Raw genomic sequence first — 7,843 nt, 5'->3', positions numbered from 1 at the left:
CATATAATTTCATTAAGTTGTCTTCTTTTCTAAAAGAAAGTATGTTGTTGTGCTTCTGTAAAAGTAAATGTATCTTGATTTAAAACTGTTCTGATATTTCTATTGGAAAACAAGATGAAAATACTAGGTAAGAAAATTATTTTTGCAGTGTAGAAATACAACAAGCCAGATTCAAAATGCGTTGCCTTTGACTCAAAAACATTACGACAGACCTTTTATAATGAATATAGCAAACGCATTTTATTGTACCTTTGTCATTTTTGAGCTTGACAGATTGTTTCCTCATTTTTTTCTCCATCATCGCTCTGAATCCCCCAACGCCACCTTTTTTGTTTGCATTTGACAAATGGCTTTCATGTCCGTGCATACACCTCCATCATGGTGTCTAATGAGAGCAGAATAGATCTGCATACGCATCTGACCTCCACTTTCCCAGAGGGTCACAATCTGTGATTAGATGCTTGTCCTCATGCAGCTCATATGGTCTGTTCCTGCAATGTTTACATCCCTTGAGTCTTATATTCCTATGAGAGAGGTGCTCTGGATTCTTCTAACATGCCAGGACAGGTTTGTGGATGAGAAATATTTCATCTGCTGCCCGCATTCAAAGTGAATTTAAAGTGCACTACAGAGAGAACAGATTGACAGAGAAAGATCAAAAGAGAGTCTGGAGAATGTATTGAAATAGATTAGAAAATGGTCATTAAGCCTTTTAGTCTCATTTAGAGCAACTACAGAGCCCTCAGCAGAGCCGTATCATATCTGATCCCAGATTCAAAAATGGCATGTTAATGTTGCTAAAATGCCATTGGTCCTCTTGGGTGAAGTAGCTGAACACGATGCTCTACTTTTGGACTTAATGTACCACATAAAGAGTCATATCGACCACTTTAATGATGGTTTTTTAATGTTGTGTACTGGCAAGAGCTACATAATGATTTCAGTTTTAGGAAATATTTGCAGCATACAGGTTTGGAATGACATGAGGGAGAGAAAATAATGAAAGAATAAAGAAAGATGAAAATACCCATTTCTATGTAAACCAACAAGTCACAGAACAGTTTGGCTCAGACATTTTTAGTACATTTTTATTGACATAGAGCACAGTCCCAAAAACTGAACAATGTTGAACAAGACAACAATAAAATAGGACATTTTCAGACATTTCAGTCCTTACACAAAAATAGATCTTTGTGGCATTATCTATAAAGCATAGAGGTTTATTGGAGAATTGTTATTGATGTGTGTGTGTGTGTGTGATTTGTTGTTTCACTATTAAGCCATTCACCTTTTTCAATATAACACTTAATGAAAAATTAAAGAGGTTTATGCCCCGCATAGATGACCAGAAGAGACATATTCGGTTGAATGAGTCCCTTCAGCCATGCATACTTTATTCTAGTATACAACGCAACTGAAAAACGTGTCAGTGGAAATATTTATTTTATAGCTTTGTACAGTTTTGTGTATATTTATTTTCGTAATGTTTCAAACTGGGATTTTCTAAATTGTGGTCGGTTAGTGGTGCATGAATATGCATTTCTGAGAAGATTATTTACAATTTTTGAAAACGGAGAACCATATAATGGCTTTTAAAACGTAATATAAACGTGATGCTTATAATAACAGAAATGAAAATAAACCCAAATAATTCTAATAAAGCATGCGTTGATTCCATTTCCCTTATTACAGCAGGTTGTATATGTGGAAACGCGTTCCTACTAAGATGGTGTGCTTCCTATTTCTCGTCTTGCGTTCAGAAAATACTGTTAACCCTCCTGCAGAGCCAGCCACGTCTCAGAGTCACTTCAGTGCACAGTTGTATGCCTCTTCAGTCGTGGGTAGGATTGTGTGGGCTGCCTCTGGAACTGCATTTAATGAAGCTGGTTAGACCTGTGCTTGTCACCATGGTGAAAAAGACCATAGAATTATCAATTCGCTTCATGTTTATTTCTCCGCCGCTCTCTACATTCAAGAAACATTCTCTACTGTCTTGCCCCGTGTGCGTTTAAACAGCCCAAGGTATGCATTTGATGTGTACGTCTCTTCTTTTGTCCAAGGGTAAAGTGTTTAATTAACACAGTAATACTACAGGGAGGAGGCTGAGAAGTGTGAATTCATTACGTTCAACTTGTAAGTCTGTTTACATTTTACCTTTTAATAAACAGTATTGATGCTTCTGTTAGTGTTCCTTTGCTTTTTGGCATTACGTGAAATAAATGCACGAGTCAAGCATAGTATCGAAAATGAGGTTAACATCCTTGTCTGTGCTGACGTGTAGGCGCTACAAAACAGGTATTTTTTCTCATTGACTTGAATGAGAATGAATTGAAACAAAGCACAGGTCAGTCCAGGTTTGAACTGCGAGAGAGCGCGGGAGGCGTTTCATTCATGAGGGTATAGTCACAAATCACCAGTTCTTCCATTAAAAATGAGTAGGGTGTCTGTTGCTTTATTAACGGCGATTAATGTGCTACAAACGTGATTTGGTCTAACGATGCCCATCCTGCATAAACATGCATTAATCCTCACATAAAGGTTCAAAATGTCAGCCTCGGAACCTGAGCCGAGGAGATACAAATCACTAAAGAGATTCAAACATTCACAGCATGATAGTAAAGCGTTACGTCTCGTGACGACAGAGGTTGCAGGGCTGCGTTGGCCTTTATGTTGGTTATCGCCAGGTGGAATGATACAGGATAAGAGAGAGGGAGATAAGCGGAGTTTGTACGTGAGGAGGAGTGCGGCTTTGTTTTGCTGGAGTTTCTATAGAAAGTGGCTTGTAGAGGCCGCATTATTCTGTTCTGTATTCTACAAAAACGTTCCATTGAAAGCATTACAATCCAGTTAGGAACCTCCATGTTTTGCGTTACGGGGAAAAATACGATTTGAATCATCTCGAAAACAGTTTGGGTGTCTTGAAAGAAGCCCGTGTTACATAAAAGTACTGTTTCAGCTGGGTTTTCAAACTTAAGGCGTGTAGAAGGTTAGACACCGCACTGAAACACGGATGGAAATAAGATTGAGAGGGTTTGACTCACAGTCTTTACAATGGCACATGCTGTATAAAGTTTCGAGATAACTCAAAACTATTAAACTATTAAAACCCTTTTTTTAAATGACAAAAAACGTTTCCATTGGAAATAAGCATAACAGAGTGGATATCAATGTCTAAATAACATACAAAAATATATTTTGTTAAGGAAGATAATAAATAAGAATATACAGCAATATTTAAAAAAATCAATTTTTAATTATTATTATATTTGTGGCAGAGGTTACGTAAGCTTACTAGGCATTTTAGCCTACTTGCACTTAAGTATTTTAAATGAATTAATTTTAATCACATGTTTTTGTGTTTGGTTGTAGAGGGCAGTCACTTTGTAAGATCAGCATTCAGAAACACTAAATATATCACACTATGTCATGGGGACTCAAATTGGGGAGAAAAGAGGAAAACTTCATACTAAAAACTATAATGCGTGTATTTACACGTTTAATAAATAAGCCATATAAAACATTAGCCTCTTTTAGACTAATCTCTAACAAGAGAGATTCGCTCTTCTGAAGTTTCTGGGCAAATCATACCGCATTTGTGCTTAGTCACACCATACTTAATCAGGCAAAGAAGCGAAACCCTGCCACTGGTGATTCCTGTCCTTTTGCACTTATCTTTTTGCTCAAATATTTTTATAGCCTATCTGTTACGTGACTTCCTGCTAGTTTATGACCCACTGTAGTGATCTCCAGCTGTGCATAATCGTGGCACCGTCCACTGAGTCAGTAAACATCACGTGCGTGTGTTAAAGGTGCTAGAAATCACCGGCTCGGCGCCACACCCGCTGGAGGAAACGTGGGGGTCGCCAGGTTTTCACAACAAAACTCGCCCAGTTGCTACTACTTAGTAATAGAGTGAAATACAGTTTTTTTGGGCTGGGTTCCCATTGTAAAAATCTGCATCGTGCGGGCTAAATATCACTATTCGCGGTTGTTTCGCCTAAACGGTGCGAATTAGTCCAGTTCAGCGGGAAAAGCGCGGACATGGCAACCCTGGAGTCACCAGTTCAGGTATCACGGACTGATCTGCTGTTTCAGACAGTGCTGTGCAGGTAAATAGCAGGTAACTAGGTAAATAGGTAAATAGAGCCCAGCGGACGTCTAATGCGCAACATACAGGTCACCTTGTAACAAATCAATGTTTTTTATTTGTATCGTACATGCCCAGGTGCTGCGGTGAACTGTGGGTGGAGACTGACAGAAGACCTTTATAATCTGCTCTGACAGGGCAGGAGTAATTATCTATTCTGTGAGCTTTCCTGTAAAATTAAACATTTGCATGCATGTCTGGCCTTTAAAGGTATAACACGTAGCAACAACACATTTTAATACGCTGACCTTCGCTAAGTCCTGCTTTCTCTTTTTCCTTCCGTGTGTTTGTATGTCTCTAATGTGTTGTTTGTTTTTGCAGGCAACACCCTGAACCAGAGGAACAGGCTGTTCGTCACGGCATTTTTTTTCCACTATCGTTTAGTGGCACGTAATTTCTCATCTCTGTTTAAAAGAGATTGTTTTGACACTGCATGGTGCTTGATAGGAATCTGTCGCTCCTCCGTAGATGATGGACACGCAGCATCCTATTACAGGCGCCTTACTACAGCAAGTATGAGCAGATGTTTTCAGAAAGGTGCATTTACATCTTAAAGAATCAAGTCTCTCGTGGATATCTGGTAATGTAATAGCGCTGCAATAAGTTTCAGGACACTCTTTCTGCTGAGGGCTGAATTTTTGATAAAATTGTTGCGCCATCTAGTGGTCAACCATGTACGATACAAGCACTGCACGAGACGATTATAGCTGCTAATGGATGCATGATTCTTGATGTATTTGATTTTACCGATGACAGCAAAACTATGAGATATCAGAAGAATTATTAACATCTGCCATTTGTTTGCAAGGACTTCCTTATTGACCGAATAATGTATCTGGATCATTTTAGGGAGTCGCTGCCGTTTGTAAACATGACATAAGTGCAGCTATCAAACTGAACCCTGAAGAGCTAAATCATTCAAGTTTCAATAAATCAAGTTTGCATTTTATATTAAACTCTCTGTCGATGCACACCGGTTTGCACTGTGATACATATATTCTGAAATGATAACTGAGGAAATATTTATAATCCATTTTTGTAAAACACATTTTCCGCCGGTTGCACAATGTTTTGTGACTGTAGGGTTATGTGGTTGAAGGTTTGTACAAAAATAACTGGTGCCTTAGTTTGCAAATGTCCTTACACCGCAGTAAATTATTTACAGTCGGAATTCTTGTGCTTTGTGCCAAAAACAATATTTTTCCTGTGAAAATGCTGACTGCTCTGAGCTTGATGAAGACTGTAGGATCATAAACGTAATGAAATAGTGACAATATACCTCTATGTTGCTGGGAAGATTAAATATTATTTTCAAAGGCAAGAAAAGTCTGTCTAATCAGAAAGTTCAAGGTAAAAGACTATATATATATATATATATATATATATATATATATATATATATATATATATATATATATATATATATATATATAACAGAAATTAAATAATAGACCTCTAAGTAAAGGTAAAATTTTGATTCTAGATTAATTCAGCGTTAAAATCAAGTGCTATTCTGATGATGACAGCAAAAGAAATCAACAATTTTTTTTTTTTTTTTATAAATGACCGATATAAAAACTCAGATCCATGTTTTGCAATGAATCCTTATTCAGTTACCTAAAAACAATATAAAAGTTGTGATTTGTCTCAGCAAATCAGATGCTTTCAAACCCGAGGGCTGGTGCTGTGAGTTTTACATGGAAAAAAGAGTTTGTTTTTTGACCATTGACTTAATACACTGAGCTTGAATCCTTGCCTGGACAGATGTACGGCTTTCTTGACAAAGTGAGAGAGCTACTTTCCTTTTCCGTGAATTCAATCCAGCATCAAAGACAAAAGAGAAAGAAGCTAGCTTTTCCAAACGCAGTGTTCTTTCTGTAAGGTAAGCGCTGAAATCCAGACATTTATTGAACGTGTGACAACAGATGCAATGCTCCCTGTTTCCAGAGAGATCAGACTCAAGCTTACTTCTGTGAGTTCTGACCGCAAATGGAGTAAACTTTAATTGAGTTAGATGATCCTGCTGCATAAAAATCCTGGATTAGAGATTATCTAACTGGGCGTTTATCTCTCAGAGGATGTTCCAGAGGGAATTAACCCAGTTAACAATACAGGCGCTCTGAGCGTGCCAGTGGAAGCAGATGGCAGCGTGTCGCAAACTTAACTATATAGACCTGTATCAACAGCTCTGTCCTCAAGTGAAGTTCACACAGGATTATTAAGAGACCAGCTCTCAGTAAAATACACTGACACCTGCTGGCCGAGTCAGGGCTGGAAACAGCACAATCCTGTAGAAAGAAATATGTATTTAATATAATATAAATACAGGGTCAGTACAATAAAGAAATTGTATAATTGTTATTCAGCTAGGATGCATTCATTTAATCAAAACGGACAGTAAAGACAAAAGGTTACAAAATATTTAGATATAAGCTGTTTTCAACTTTTATAAAAATGTAATTTTCATCAGCAAATCAGAATATTAGAATAAAAAATTGAACTACTAAAAAAAAATTAAAAACTGTGATGATGCTGAGAATGCTGTTATCTAATATATATATATATATATATGTATGTATATATATATATTTCAATATACTATAATTAGTCATTAAAAAAAATAATTCACAATATTATTGTATTTAACCTTCAAACAAATCCAGCATTCATAATGGATGATACAATGCATATTATTATTTTTAATATACATTTTTAATAATTGTAAACAAAGTTTAAATGTATTTTGATATTTGCAGATTCGAGATATTGCCAGTGTTTTAATGCACTGTACTTATTAAAAATGAAGTATTGTAATGTTTACAACTGTGTCTGTTTACATAATTTACATTAAGAAAAATGCGTTTAAACTTTTGATATACAGCGGCCAAAATGATTAAACACTAGTATTTTCACCAGCTAAGTTATTTCTAAACTGAATGTTTGAGTCGGTAGGAAAAACACTTTATATTTCCAAACATTCATTTCGTCAGTTAATTGTTATAATTCAGTGAATTTTTTTGTTTGCACCTTCAAAGTTACAAAATAAATGGATTTTCTATATCAAATCAATTAAAACTAACTAAATTAAACTGTTTGTGTTTCAAGCACCTTTGCTTTCGAACACCCAGTGTGTATTTTTCAAGGTGAAATATGAAAAATGAAATATAGCAGCTCTGTCCCTTGTGCACCGCTAAAGACATACTGCCTCTCCGAATGCTTTATCTCAATGTCTGATCTGTTCGTATATGCTTGAGAAATTTGAGCGTGACTCTTGTATTATGAGACGTGGTCTCTGTCTCCGGCACAGAGGTTTTCTTTTCTTCACGTGTCATTCTGAACTGAAGCAGGGCCTCACTAATGACACAGGAATCTAAAGCCCACATCTGCTGGAGGCTCGGGAGACAGACTGAAGCGTTGTGGGAACGGTTGCGAATACTAGGCAAAATGCATGCTTTGTGTTTGCTCGTTTCATTTAGATTAGAGCATTTCAATGCATCAGTAATAATTTATCGATTTACACGATTTTAAGTCCTCCCGGGGCCCCCTTAAAAGGTTCGCTGAGGTTGAAAGCCGCTGACAAACACGGGGATCTTTGGAGAAAACTCTTAAGAAGCAGGAGCCTCGTCAAAAGTCCGCATTTGATCTCAAAGGAGAAACGACATGATACATTAAACTGATCAGCTTCGCGATTTGTCT

General features: G+C 36.9%; 1 long non-coding RNA gene across 1 annotated transcript; it reads left to right on the top strand.

Annotated features, from left to right (window-relative positions):
* Positions 1-3,453: 3,453 nt before the first annotated feature.
* Positions 3,454-5,118, top strand: LOC122356493. Its single transcript, XR_006252338.1, has 2 exons — positions 3,454-4,357; positions 4,469-5,118. It is a non-coding gene; the product is annotated as an uncharacterized LOC122356493 (long non-coding RNA).
* The last annotated feature ends 2,725 nt before the right edge of the window (positions 5,119-7,843 follow it).

The sequence above is a fragment of the Puntigrus tetrazona genome, chromosome 13, assembly GCF_018831695.1.
Source record: "Puntigrus tetrazona isolate hp1 chromosome 13, ASM1883169v1, whole genome shotgun sequence".
Taxonomy (NCBI): domain Eukaryota; kingdom Metazoa; phylum Chordata; class Actinopteri; order Cypriniformes; family Cyprinidae; genus Puntigrus; species Puntigrus tetrazona.
The sequence above is the reverse complement of the archived record's forward strand: the minus strand, read 5'-3'. Positions and strand labels throughout refer to the sequence as shown.